Here is a 13,846-nt window from a genome sequence, read left to right as displayed (position 1 = left end):
TCACTTTTTGATAAACCAATTCGTCAAAAGAGGAAGTCTAAGAAGGATAATGGCAACTCAAGAAGAAGTCAATGAGCTTAGGAACCAATTGGTTACCGTGACTGAGACACTGAAGCTACTCACACTCAAGATTGAAGATCCCGTGAAGCAATAACAAATGAACCTCATGAAAGAGAGTCTAAGTAAGCTATCTAGTGACTATAAATTTCAGGGCATGAGTTCACAAGGGGTCTCGCTGGACAAGGAACTTCTTCCGCATAAGTTCAATGCCACTGACATCCCTAAATTCAAGGCAACAGATAACCCTTACTTCCATTTAAGAGCTTTCGAAACCATAATGAGTATTAAGGGTATCGATAAGAAGGTTTTTCCCTCTATGTTCCCACTATCTCTTGAAACCTTTTACCAACAATGGTTTTTCTCCCTTGATAAGGAGAAAACCTCTACCTGGGAATCAATAGTAAACGCTTTCGTTGATAGATACAAGTGCAATATTCAAGTCGAAACCGATCATAGACAACTTGAGATGCTAAGACAAAAAGAGAATGAAGGCTTTACTTCTATCTTTAATAAATGGAGGGAAACTTCCGCCAAAATGATTGAGGTCCCCACCGAAAAGGAGTCTGTGAGGATGTTTATAAAGAATCTCCAAGAAAAGTATTCAAAGCACTTAAAATATCAATACAACTTGAATACTTTCAAGGTCGTTTATGACATCGGAACTGAAATCGAAGACGACCTCGCAAAGTAAAAAGCTACTAACAATAGTAACCACGGTGGCAGGAAAGGAAAGAAGAACGACAATCCATCTTCTTCCGAAAACGCCCACTCTAGTAATAATGTTAGTAACTTTGACCATAATGGTGTCTTAACCATGGACAATCAAGGATCTAAAAGGAAACCCAGGCAAGAGTTCACACCCATTGGAATGACCTACGATGCTGCTTTCGATCGTCTCTATGATCGAGGATTAATCAAACCTATTGGCCCTACCGAGGATCCAACACCAGAAAATCGATCTTCGAGATGGAATCCAAATTCCTATTGCAAGTACCATCGAGGGCGCGGTCATACTACTGATGAATGCTACAGGTTTCAACACAAGACAAGATCTCATAGAGGCAAATAAGATCCCATTGCCTCTAGCTAGCGAGAAGACTGGATGATGTCGGAGCAAACAACACAAGAGAGAGGCGAGCTTCAACGACAAGATTTCATGACCTCTTTTTCTATTTCTTTTTCATTTTTTCCTTTCCTTAATAAGTCTAGCATAGGCACCTTTTCTTTTCCTTTAGATTAATTTTGTTGTCTTTTTTCCTTTTCTCCCTTTTAATAAAATGAGCATTTATTTTCTTGCATATGATCATTGCATTACATTGCATCTTAAAAAAAAAAATCCATGTCGAATTGAGCACAAGGTATACCAATGATTTGAGGCACCCCTTTTAGCCACATCATATCTCCTTTCACTTTTCAAATTTACAATCCTTTCTTCATAAACCACTTTGAACCTCGTCTAACGATAGACCTTTATTTTTTCGACCTACATCTACCTAACCTTGGGATGGGATGGTGTGTAACTTATGAAATTCTAAAAAAAGCTTGAGTGAATTCAAAAAATTAAAAATAGCAAAAAGAAGCATAAATAAATAAAGTGTACAAAAGGGCAAGTGTTCCAATGTCTTTGATATGAAAATGTCTTTGATATGAACACGTCTCAGATTGCGTCTCTTATCGAGTGCTTGGTACTGTGCCTGATAAACATGAATGCCAAGTGAGTGATAGACCGCATGATCGGGATTGCCCACACTTATGAAAATTAAACAAATAAAGAAAAAAAAAGAGAGCAAAAAAGAGTAGAAACTCAAGCATAAAAATACAAAGATTCAAAAGCAAGGTTTCACACCTTGGGGGCTTATCTAGGGTCTTGAGCCTTTATCCTCTTCTTCTATAACCTTTATCCTAACCACGTTACAACCCTTAAAAGACCTTTTTGAGGTATACACACTTGTGCGAGGTTCGGCTAGAGCTACGTTCGGCCTGATTCCTAACAGATACGTAGGCAACCTCACATCAAGGTGCGGCCGTAATAAACAAGCATTCATATTCAAATTCACACACTTACACCATGATCATATCAAGGGATATCCTATGCTCATCCCTATCCATGTAGAGCTAGACTTGGGGGCTTGATCCTTACATCATTAGCTTACCTAGCCTAAGAATCACCACCATGTGACTCTTTTCAATATATTTAAATATTTTTCCACACACTTAGCTCTTGCGGCCTAGCTTTAGTGTCACTTTCACACACTGCACAGATACATGACCAAATATACTTCCCTTAGAAACCCTTTGTCATGGAATCTTAACATAAAGCATGCCTTGTCACATCGCTCATCACTTATCAATCATCGTTGCATCACGAAGTATGAAGTGCTTAGCCTCCGTGCCTAAGTTACCCAAATACTTTCATCATTGAGTCAACCATTGAGATAGCCTAGGATGGATTAATCCTTGCACCATGAGAGATAGTATCAAACAACATTTGACTAAGCTCATTCAACATGCACCTTCAAAACTTCAATTCTTTTTCGCATCTTTCTTTTTCGGGAGAAAGTCGGTACTCTCCACCAAAATGACGGAAATTTTTTGGTTTTTGCATTTTTGAGTCACATTGAGTCAACACTATTCACACACGGGTCACAAGTCACACGTGTCATTTTACTTCGAGTCGAGTCAACCTCGAGTCGGTCAATCACAGAGAGTCAAGTTTATACCTTGAGTCGTGTCAAGATGATGAGTCAAGCAACATTAAACCTTAGGTCAACCCTAAGATAATTAAAAAGATTGGCAAAGTTCTATAGTTAAAAAAAATACATGTGCAGCAGAATAGGGAGGACCCTACTCCAATTCCTGGCGCCAGAAATATCTCAGCCACGACAGAGCTCGAAGCCTCTCAGAAAGGTGATTTCGACCTCATGTAGCAATTTCGGGTTCCATGGTACGCTAGTTAGCCCCTATAAGCAATTTGACATGATAAGTAGTCGGCTCGATTACAATCGTAGTAAGTGATTGACGTGACAAAAAAATCGTCTCACTTAGCTTAAGCGCCTAAAACATTGGCTCATTACAATCGGTTCAAAAGCAAGCACTTAAACGACAATATTTCCAAATATGGATTGTCGCGCATTCTTATTAAACGACAAAGTTTTCCAAAAATTGGATTGTCATCCCCAACTGACAATATTTCCAAAAATTGGATTGTCATACACCCAGTTCCCTATGGAAAAATTTCCCAAAGGATTGTCGTAGGACTCTATTCATCATAAATTTCGGCAAAGGTTCCTCAACATGGGTTGTCATTCATTTCAGTAAGTGGCAAATTTTTCCGAAGTGGATTGTCAGTCGACTCTTTTTTGCAAATGTTCCAAGACGCGGATTGTCAATTGTGGCAATATTTTCCCAAAAGGATTGTCGCATAGCGTTGGCAAATTTCCAAGGTGGATTGCTTTCAAGAGTTATATTCCAAGATGTGGATTTTCGATCGTAGCAAAGTTCTTATTAAATATTGTTACGAAACATTGGCAACTTTTTCCCAAATTTGGATTTTGGCAAATTTTCCGAGGTACGGATTGTCACTTCATCGTGGCAACATTTCCAAGGATGGATTGTTACGTGGCATTGACAACTTTCCCTAATTTGGATTGTCATACATCATACAAGAGTTGTGTTGGCAACTATTCCCAAATAAAAGAGGATTGTCGACATACTGGTTCACACGCAGCAAAGCGCCGACGTACTGGCATAGCAGCATTAAGGATAAAAGCAGTGATCTTTGCGAAGACTATCACAGCGGAAATTGGTGTCATATCAAAAAGAAGCTCTTTGTTCAGAGACGCGTGAACATATCAAAAAGAAGCTCTTTGTTCAGAGATGAGTGAACATCGAAACAGCAAGGTGACGTTCCCTAGATTGTGAAGAGTTTTCAGAAACAACTGAGGATTGTTTCAAGAGAAGCAATCTTCTATAGTATTCCCTTGGATGTGGAATATTATCAATGCGGAGGAGGATCATTTCAGGCAAAGCAATCTTCTAATTTGGAAGCAGTTACAGGCGTAGCGGTTTTCAAGTGGGATGACATTCTCTAGCTTGCAGAAGGTCATCAAAACAATCGGTTACTTTCAGAGATGTGTGCTCGACGGTGTAAGATACGCGCTTCTTAACTCTTTTATCTGTTTAACTAACGCTATTTTTGCAGGTATAGGCGTTACAGGAGTGGTTTAGGATCGCAGAACGTTCTGAATCATTCTCCGTCCCTATCGATACTTTGACTTTTGTTTTCGAAACCTGCGTTTCTCCAAACTCAATCAAAGTGGGGGCTTCTGTAGACATCCAAATGTGTCTCCCCAAAACCAAACCCGGTGATGAGTAACTTTCACGTCGAATCATAATCGAATGAAGTGAAAGTGTGGAAAGTCTAGTGTTGCGGATAGTTTTAATTTCTTTTCTCTTCTCTCTGTTTTTGAAAAATTATTTTAAGAAAACAGCCAATCCAGTTTGGTTGGTACATGATATGGGTCCAATAATAGTTTATTTGGACGGGGCTTGCCAAGAGCTTTCTAACGATATATTATAAGCCCAATTCCGATGAATATTGAGGAAATTATGGCCAATTTACTAAAGTGGGCTCGGTTTGAGCCTTATATGCGGCGCAATGATCTAAGGGAGGGCCTAATATGATTTATCATTCCTAATTCAATTAGGAATGGTTTTAGTCTTCTAGATTCTTCTAGAAGGTTCTTTTCATTCCTAATTTAATTAGCATTGATAAATTGACTTTGTTGACTTTTCAGAGTTTTAATTAAAATCAAATAGCATTTTCGAGGAAATTATATGATTTTATCCTCCAGTACGGAAAACTTATCTGATTTTTGAAAACGCGTTAAAACAGGCTTGGCGCCTGACTCAATTATTTCTGAGGGTTTGGTCCCAAATCTCTATTTCAATTATTTGATTTAATTTTTTTGTTTATTAATTTCCTTGAAGTTACTAACGTGTGTATTTTGTTATTAGAAAGAGGTACGAGGCATCAAAGTAAGTACTTTAATGGTTTTATTGATGTTATGATGTAGAAATCATGTTTAAATTGTTATTATGATATTCCTAGTATCATGTCTAGGGTAATTTTAATATTAAATATGCTTATTATGATTCCTGCGATGCTTCCTATGTTTTTCCTAATATTTATGATTGTTAGTATCATGTTAGGGTTAAAGATTTGATTTTCTTTGCTTATGGGCATGCTAGGGTTTGTTATTAATCTCGTTAGTATCATACCTAGGATCTTGCAATTATTATGCTTTAATATTAACATGAACATGATTATAATGATAATTGTTATAATTTATGATGATTATGAATATTGTTATTATTATTATTATTTTGATGATTATTATTTTAATTTATTATGATTATTATTTTTATGATTATTATTATCTTGATGATGATTATATTTTTATTATTCATGAGTATTTATTATTATTATGTTGCTTGATATTTATTGTTATTGCTTGATCTCCTTTATGCATGTTTAATGGGAATTTTGTACTTGTAATCACGCTTAATAAGATAATTAATAATCTTGTTAGGGTTAACATGATTAAAAATTCAAGTGATCGCCAATAATAGTTTATTTATGCATTAATATTCAACCAACATAGATAAACAGGTTTAGGGTTGAACCTACTGATTGCACGTTAATTAAAAAGCGCACATGAATACGATCAGAATAAAGTAGAGGCCTATTATTAGGGCAGATTCAATCTCTTTTAGATTGGATTTGTGCCTTCATCCCCGAACCCTTATTTGGTTCAAGACCTTATGGAGTTGACGATCTCTTGGATCGTTAATGGGTGTAACCTTCACCCTGTGAACGGTGTGGGAAAACACGAAAAATCATCGTAACACGGTGAGAAATACCTTGTCACGGCAGCAGGTATCGTGCCACGGTGGAATATGACGCGAAAAAGCTTCAAAAATAGCACTGACACGATGTTTAGTACCGTTTCACGGTGCCAGACACCGTCAGACGGGGCACACTCCCGTGACACAGTGCTTTTGCACTGTGCGCGGTGATTCTAGTTTTTTACCCGTTTTTAAAATCATCATAACTTTTGATCCGTAACTCGGAATAAGGCATATAATATATCATTGGAAATATTATCAAGTCTACTTTCCAACAAAATTAGAATCAGGTCTGTAGGCGTCGCTCAATGTGCGCCTACGTTAAAGAATGTGATGAATATGCTTGGCACTCATAGGAAGTGGGAATTGACATATACTATAAGGGACACAATTAAGGACAAGGAAAGTAGGGAGCCGCCAACAAGTTTTTAAGGAACTTGTAAACCGTTCACGGATCATTATAAGGCAACCAAAAAAGGGACAACGATAGGCAAAAACGATTGACCCGTGAAGGTTACACCCCATTCATAATCCATGAGATTACTAACTCCGGATCCATATGGTTCGGAACCACGAAAAGAGGATCGGGGATGATGGTACGAAGTGAGTCATGGAATCACATTCGCCTGTATTGGCCTCTACTCAATTCTTATAGTAAAAAGTGATTCCTGCGATCTCAAAGGCATACAAACAAAAATTCAATTTATTCCAAACTATTATTATGCTAAATTGGTTGAATATTAATGCAACACATAATTCTAAAATATTTGTGATCAATTGAATTAAACAACTAGATTAAAAAGGAACCTAAGCCGGTTGTCCAAATTATCTTATTAGGCGTGATTTTCAATTACGTATTCGCTTTAACATGCAATATTGTGATCATAATAACAATAGAATAAACATTAATATTGGAAGCAATTCAACAATAATATTTTAGTGAAATCAAATAATAATAACAACCCTAATCATGATACTAAAAATAAGAATAAAATAAGAGTAATTAAATTAATTAATTACTCACATTCCGCGCGTTCCTTTTAATTGCTACATCATGAATAAATTGTTAGTAACTTCAGTAAAAAAATATAAATCGAATTGAAATAATTAAACTAAATAAAAGTGGAGTTAATTTGGTCAAAACCCTCAGTTAATTACAATTTTCACGCCTTGGTTTAAGTATAGAACTTTGGGTATTGTATGGACTCCTTAGAGTGCTTAAGGGAAGAATGGTGTAATTAGGAATATAGGTTTAAGGATTAGAATGTGGGAGAGAGAATAGAATGATTTTTGGTGTAAAAGAGAGGAAAAGAAGAATGATTTGATGATCAAGCTTTTTGATGATTGGAAAAGGGGTGATATGACCTCTATTTATAGAGAAAAAAAAGAAGGGTCGAAGAATTAAGATAAGATCCGAATTAAATCGAAATAAAACTCGATAGACTGCAGTTTTTGCGGTTTTTGTTTTTATCATATTTTGATCCAGAATTCGGAATAAGATGAATAATATATCGTTGGAAATATCTTGAAATGTACTTTCTAACCCAATTAGAATCAGATTAAAATATTTTATAGAATAAAAGATATGGCGGAAATAGTGAGACGGTGTTAGTTTTGGATAGAGTTTGACATTTTATTCATATCTTTTCCGTTATAGCTCGAAATTGATATTGTAATATATCATTGGAAAGATAATTTCAAGGGCTATCCAACCATATAATTAGGACTTTCAAAAAAAGGAGTTTTATTCAATTTCAAACTCTTTAATCTTATCTTTTCAAAAAGAATAATTAAGATATTTTAGAAAATTATAGAAAATTCTAATTAATCCTAATTGGTTTAGGAATTGGATTAAATTATTTGGACCCTCCACATGATCATTGGGTCGGAGGTAAGGTGGGCTTAGGTTCGGTTTGGGCTCATTTTAGTATTTTGGCCATAACTTATTCGTTATAACTCGGATTTTGTCTTATAATATATCGTTGGAAAGATCTGTTAAATCCCCATCTAACTATACAATCATTAGACCCAGATTATGGACCAAAATAAACTGTATTAAATATTTTTATGAAAAGGACACGAAATGAATTATTTTAAAGGACACAAAATGAATTATTTTGGGTTTAAAGGCACGAAAAGAGGAAAATAAGTTATGGTTTGGGGAAATGGGATAGGAGTTGGGTTGGTTTTATGAAATGGAAATATGGATTTAAGCACTCCAAGATTAAATACTCAACCCGACCAATAATGGCGGTGAAAGGTTGTTCATCATCGGGTTTGGTTTTGGGGAGACATTTTTAGGTGTCTACGAGGTAAAAATGATTTGTATATTTTAAGATATGTCTGTTTTAGTGGAAGGGTGTCGATTTTGGGCCGAGTTTAGTGTTTTGCTCATATCTTATTCGTTATAACTCGAAATTGGGCTTATGATATATGGTTGGAAAGCTTATTTCAAGGAATATCCAACAGAATAATAATTGGATCAAAATTATAGGACCAAAAAATCAGTTTCTCTCGGTTTTGCGATGTGGACACGAAAAGTGGATAACAAGTTATGGTTTAGGGAAATGAGCTAGGAAATGGATTGGTTTATGAAATGTATTAAATAGAACATGGATTTAAGCACTCCACAGATTAAATACTCAACCCAACCAATAATGGCGGTGAAAGGTGTTCATCATCGGGTTTGGTTTTGGGGAGACATTTTTAGGTGTCTACGAGGTAAAAATGATTTTTATATTTTAAGATATGTCTGTTTTAGTGGAAGGGTGTCGATTTTGGGCCGAGTTTAGTGTTTTGCTCATATCTTATTCGTTATAACTCGAAATTGGGCTTATGATATATGGTTGGAAAGCTTATTTCAAGGAATATCCAACAGAATAATAATTGGATCAAAATTATAGGACCAAAAAATCAGTTTCTCTCGGTTTTGCGATGTGGACACAAAAAGTGGATAACAAGTTATGGTTTAGGGAAATGAGCTAGGAAATGGATTGGTTTATGAAATGTATTGGATAGAACATGGATTTAAGCACTCCACAGATTAAATACTCAACCCAACCAATAATGGCGGTGAAAGGTGTTCATCATCGGGTTTGGTTTTGGGGAGACATTTTTAGGTGTCTACGAGGTAAAAATGATTTTTATATTTTAAGATATGTCTGTTTTAGTGGAAGGGTGTCGATTTTGGGCCGAGTTTAGTGTTTTGCTCATATCTTATTCGTTATAACTCGAAATTGGGCTTATGATATATGGTTGGAAAGCTTATTTCAAGGAATATCCAACAGAATAATAATTGGATCAAAATTATAGGACCAAAAAATCAGTTTCTCTCGGTTTTGCGATGTGGACACAAAAAGTGGATAACAAGTTATGGTTTAGGGAAATGAGCTAGGAAATGGATTGGTTTATGAAATGTATTGGATAGAACATGGATTTAAGCACTCCACAGATTAAATACTCAACCCAACCAATAATGGCGGTGAAAGGTGTTCATCATCGGGTTTGGTTTTGGGGAGACATTTTTAGGTGTCTACAGAAGCCCCCACTTTGACTGAGTTTGTAGAAACGTCAGTTTTGAAAACGATAGTAAAAGTAATCTATAGGGACAGAGAATGATTTAAGACATTCTGCGATCCTAAATCACTCTGTATAAGTCGATACCTGCATAAAAATGTTAGTTCCAGAGATAAAAGAGTAAAGGAATAGAATGCTTATCTGACACCAGTGTATCGGTGACAAATGAGTTTGGTAGCTTCCTATGCTTGAAGGAATCCACCGAATGACGTTTTGTTGAAATACTTTCCATGCCTAAGGAAAGTCGACTGATGAATTTGGTAGCTTTCTATGCCTGAAGAAACCTGCCGGATAATACTTTCCGTGCTTGGGGAAAGTCGACTATGAAATTGGTTGTTATCTATGCTTGAAGAAACCCACCGATAATACTTTCCATGCTTGAGGAAAGTCGACAGATGATTTTGGAAGCTTTCTATGCTTGAAGAAATCCACCGGATAATACTTTCCATGCTTGAGGAAAGTCGACAGATGATGAGATTGCAAGTCTCTGTGTATCGAGAACCTTGCGTCGTGAAATGATAGTGGTTCGATTGTCCTAGAACGTGGGTTGTAAATGGTTCGCTTGTCCCCGAATGTGGGCTGAAGTTGGTTCGCTTGTCCCTGAAACTTGGTTGTAAATGGTTCGCTTGTCCCCGAACGTGGGATGTAGATAGTCCGCTTGTCCCCGAACGTGGGGTGTTAATGGTTCGCTTGTCCCCGGATGTGGGATGTAGATGGTCCGCTTGTCCCCGGACATGGGCTGTAGATTGTCCGCTTGTCCCTGGACGTGGGTTGTAGATGGTCTGCTTGTCCAGGAACGTGGGCTGTAATTAAGACCTCCAAAATAAAATTTGCCAAGGGACTCGTATAGACTATGATTGACTTGACCAACTGACTTGACCAAGCTTTGACTTGACACGACATGACATGTTTATAGCTTGTGATTGTGTGTATGCGTGCACAAAAAACCAAAAATGCAAAAGCAAAAATTTTCCGTCATTTTTGTCACGAGACGAGTGGAGGGTACTGACTTTCTCCCAAAAAAGAAAGACGTGAAAACTGAACTTTTATTTTGGAACTTCCCTCGATAAAAATTTTAATAGAGTATTTTGAACTTCCCAAAAAGAAAATAATGAAAAAGGGAAGATGTTTTGAAATTCCTTCTTGAGCAAGACGAAATGAATCAAGAGAATCAGCATCCACTTCTGGCTTTCATGGCCACAGTATGGATTGAATTTCTTGTCCTGAAAATAATGTATGCATGATGCACGTTCTTAGGCCAGGAGGCTAAGGACAATTACATCATGTGACACGATAGATGAATGAACTTAGGTCATGGAGCTAAGCATCATATATGGTGTAAAGAAGCTATCTTGAATGTCACTTAGGTCTAGAATTTAAGCACGTATATAAATGAAGTGATTATGAACGTTGCTTAGGTCAGGGAACTAGGCTCGATATGCTTTTATGATTACAAATCAAGATGATATGCTCTGTATGATTACAAATAATTGATATATAAATGTTTCTCAACACATTATGTGATGCGTGAAACAATGAACATTGCTCAGGTTAGTAAGTTAAGCAAGTATACAACGTTTCTTCTAATGAATGTTGTCTTGAAAGATGATGAAGAATGCGCGGTAGGGAAACAACATTTCATGATAAAGGGTTCCTAAGGGAAAGATGATATGGCTATTTATGTGTGAAAGAAGTGTGTGAAAGTGATACTAAGGTGAGGCTGCAAAGGCTATGGTGAGGGAAACAGATGTGAGAAGAGTCGAGATGGTAACTCATTAGGCTAGGTAGGCTAAATTATGTAGGTTCAAGCCCCCAAGTCTAGCTCTAAATTGGTAGGGGTAAGAATTGGATATTCTTTGACTCGATCATTGTAGACAACCATTTCTGTCTCCCCAAAACCAAACCCGGTGATGAGTACCTTTCACGTCGAATCATAATCGAATGAAGTGAAAGTGTGGAATGTCTAGTGTTGCGGATAGTTTTAATTTAATTTCTTTTCTCTCTGTTTTTGAAAATCTATTTTAAGAAAACAGACAATCCAGTTTGGTTCGTCCATGATATGGGTCCAATAGTAGTGTATTTGGATAGGGCTTGAAAAGAGCTTTCCAACGATATATTATAAGCCCATTTCCGATGAATAGTGAGGAAGTTATGGCCAAAATACTAAACTGGGCCCGGTTTGAGCCTTGTATGCGGCCCAATGATCTAGAGGAGGGCCTAACATGGATTTATCATTCCTAATGCAATTAGGAATGGTTTTAGTCTTCTAGAAGGTTCTTTTCATTCCTAATTCAATAAGCATTGATAAATTGACTTTTGTTGACTTTTTAGAGTTTTAATTAGAATAAAAGAATGTTTTTGAGGAAAATACGATTTTATCCTCCTGTATGGTTAATTTCTATCTGGTTTTTAGAAAACGCGTCAAAAACAAGATCAGCGCCTAACGCCAGCATTAGCGCCTTGCGCTAAGCTTGGCGCCTAGCGCTAGCGTTAGCGTCTTGCGCTAACGTCAGCGTCCGGCGCTAACTCTGTTTTTTCGTGTAAGAACTCTGGTTCGATTTTCTATCTTTTTGGATGATTTCCTCTGTAAATAGCCTCCTAAAAACTCCGTTTTCATTCATCTACAATCTACAATCATCAACTTTCTAGTTTTCTAATTCTTTTCTCTCAAAGCTTCTCTCTCTTTTCTAAACCTACCCTCTTCTTACAAAATTCCGCATTCACAAGACTTAGATACACCTAGCATTATTCGAAGTTGCCTTCGCCCTAGACGTTAAATGTTTTAATTTCTGAGGGTTTTGGTCCCAAATCTCTCTTTCAATTATTTAATTTAGTTGTTGTTTATTATTTTCCTTGAAGTTACTTACGCGTGTATTTTGTTATTAGGAAGAGGTACGAGGCATCCAACTAAGTGCTTTAATGGTTTTTATTGATATTATGATATAGAAATCATGCTAGGTTGTTATTATAATTCCTAGTGTCATGTTAGGGCGTTTTGATCTTCCTAGTATCATGTTTAGGGTAACAACTATAATTTTAATATCAAATATGACAATTGTGATTCCTGCGATGCTTCCTATGTTTTTTCCTAATATTCATGTTAGTATCATGTTAGGGCTATATATTTGATCTTTGATGTTTAGTGACATGCTAGGGTTTGTGATTAATCTTGTTAGTATCATGCCTAGGATCTTGCTATTATTATGCTTTAACATGAACATGATTATTTTAATTATGATTATAATTGTTTTGATTATTATTATGTTGCTTGATATGATATTTATTGTTATTGCTTGACCACGCCTTTTATGCATGTTTAAAGGGAATTGGTACTTGTAATCACGCTTAATAAGATAATTAATAATCTTGTTTAGGGTTAATTTGATTATAATTCAAGTGATCGCTAATAATATTTTATTTGTGCATTAATATTCAACCAACATAGATAAACAGGTTTAGGGTTAAACCTATTGATTGTATGTTAGTCAGAAAGCGCACATGAATACGATCAGAATAAAGTAGAGGCTTATTATTAGGGCAGGTTCAATCTCTTTTAGGTTGGATTTGTACCTTCATTCCCGAACTACCAGTCATGGTTCAAGACCTATTGGAGTTAACGATCTCTTGGATCGTTAAGGGGTGTAACCTTCACATTGTGAACGGTTTAAAAATTCCGAAAACTTGTTGGCGACTCTTTTGCTCTAGTTTCCTTCCCTTTGGACGCCACCGTACTTTAGTGTATGATCACAGTGGGGTTCAATCTAGGGATAATTCTTGAAATATTCCCTACAGTTTTTTGGCGACTCCACTAGGGAGGATTTCTATTTTAATTCCTTAAATTTATTTCGGCAATTATTTAGAATGAGCGGATGAGACTCGAAAAGTTCTAAGTATTTCATGTGAGTAATTTTGATTGACATTATTGTCATATGCATAAAAAATATCTCATTGGAAAGACCATCCATAATGAGTTAAAATATATGATTTTTACACGTAGGAAATTTGAGGAATATCTTTCACAACTAGGATCGAAATAATGCTGTGCGAAACTAGAAAATTTTATCGAGCACAGAAAGCTGCTGAGACATGTAGGAACTAGCGTCAACGAACAAAGACTAGCGCCAACATTTTGACGTTAGCGCCAAGCGACAGCTTCTGTCGCCAGGCGCTAAAGCCAAAAGGTGGCGCTGGACTCTGTTTGCTGGCGCCAAGTTCTTCCAATACCGAGCCAGAAATATGCGTTCTAATTTTGACCAGGTTTTAGCACTGTTTGCTCGATCATACTTCCTGATTGAGTTTTTCT

The sequence above is a fragment of the Chenopodium quinoa genome, unplaced genomic scaffold (assembly GCF_001683475.1).
Source record: "Chenopodium quinoa cultivar QQ74 unplaced genomic scaffold, ASM168347v1, whole genome shotgun sequence".
Classification (NCBI taxonomy): domain Eukaryota; kingdom Viridiplantae; phylum Streptophyta; class Magnoliopsida; order Caryophyllales; family Amaranthaceae; genus Chenopodium; species Chenopodium quinoa.
This window is presented reverse-complemented; position numbering follows the sequence as displayed.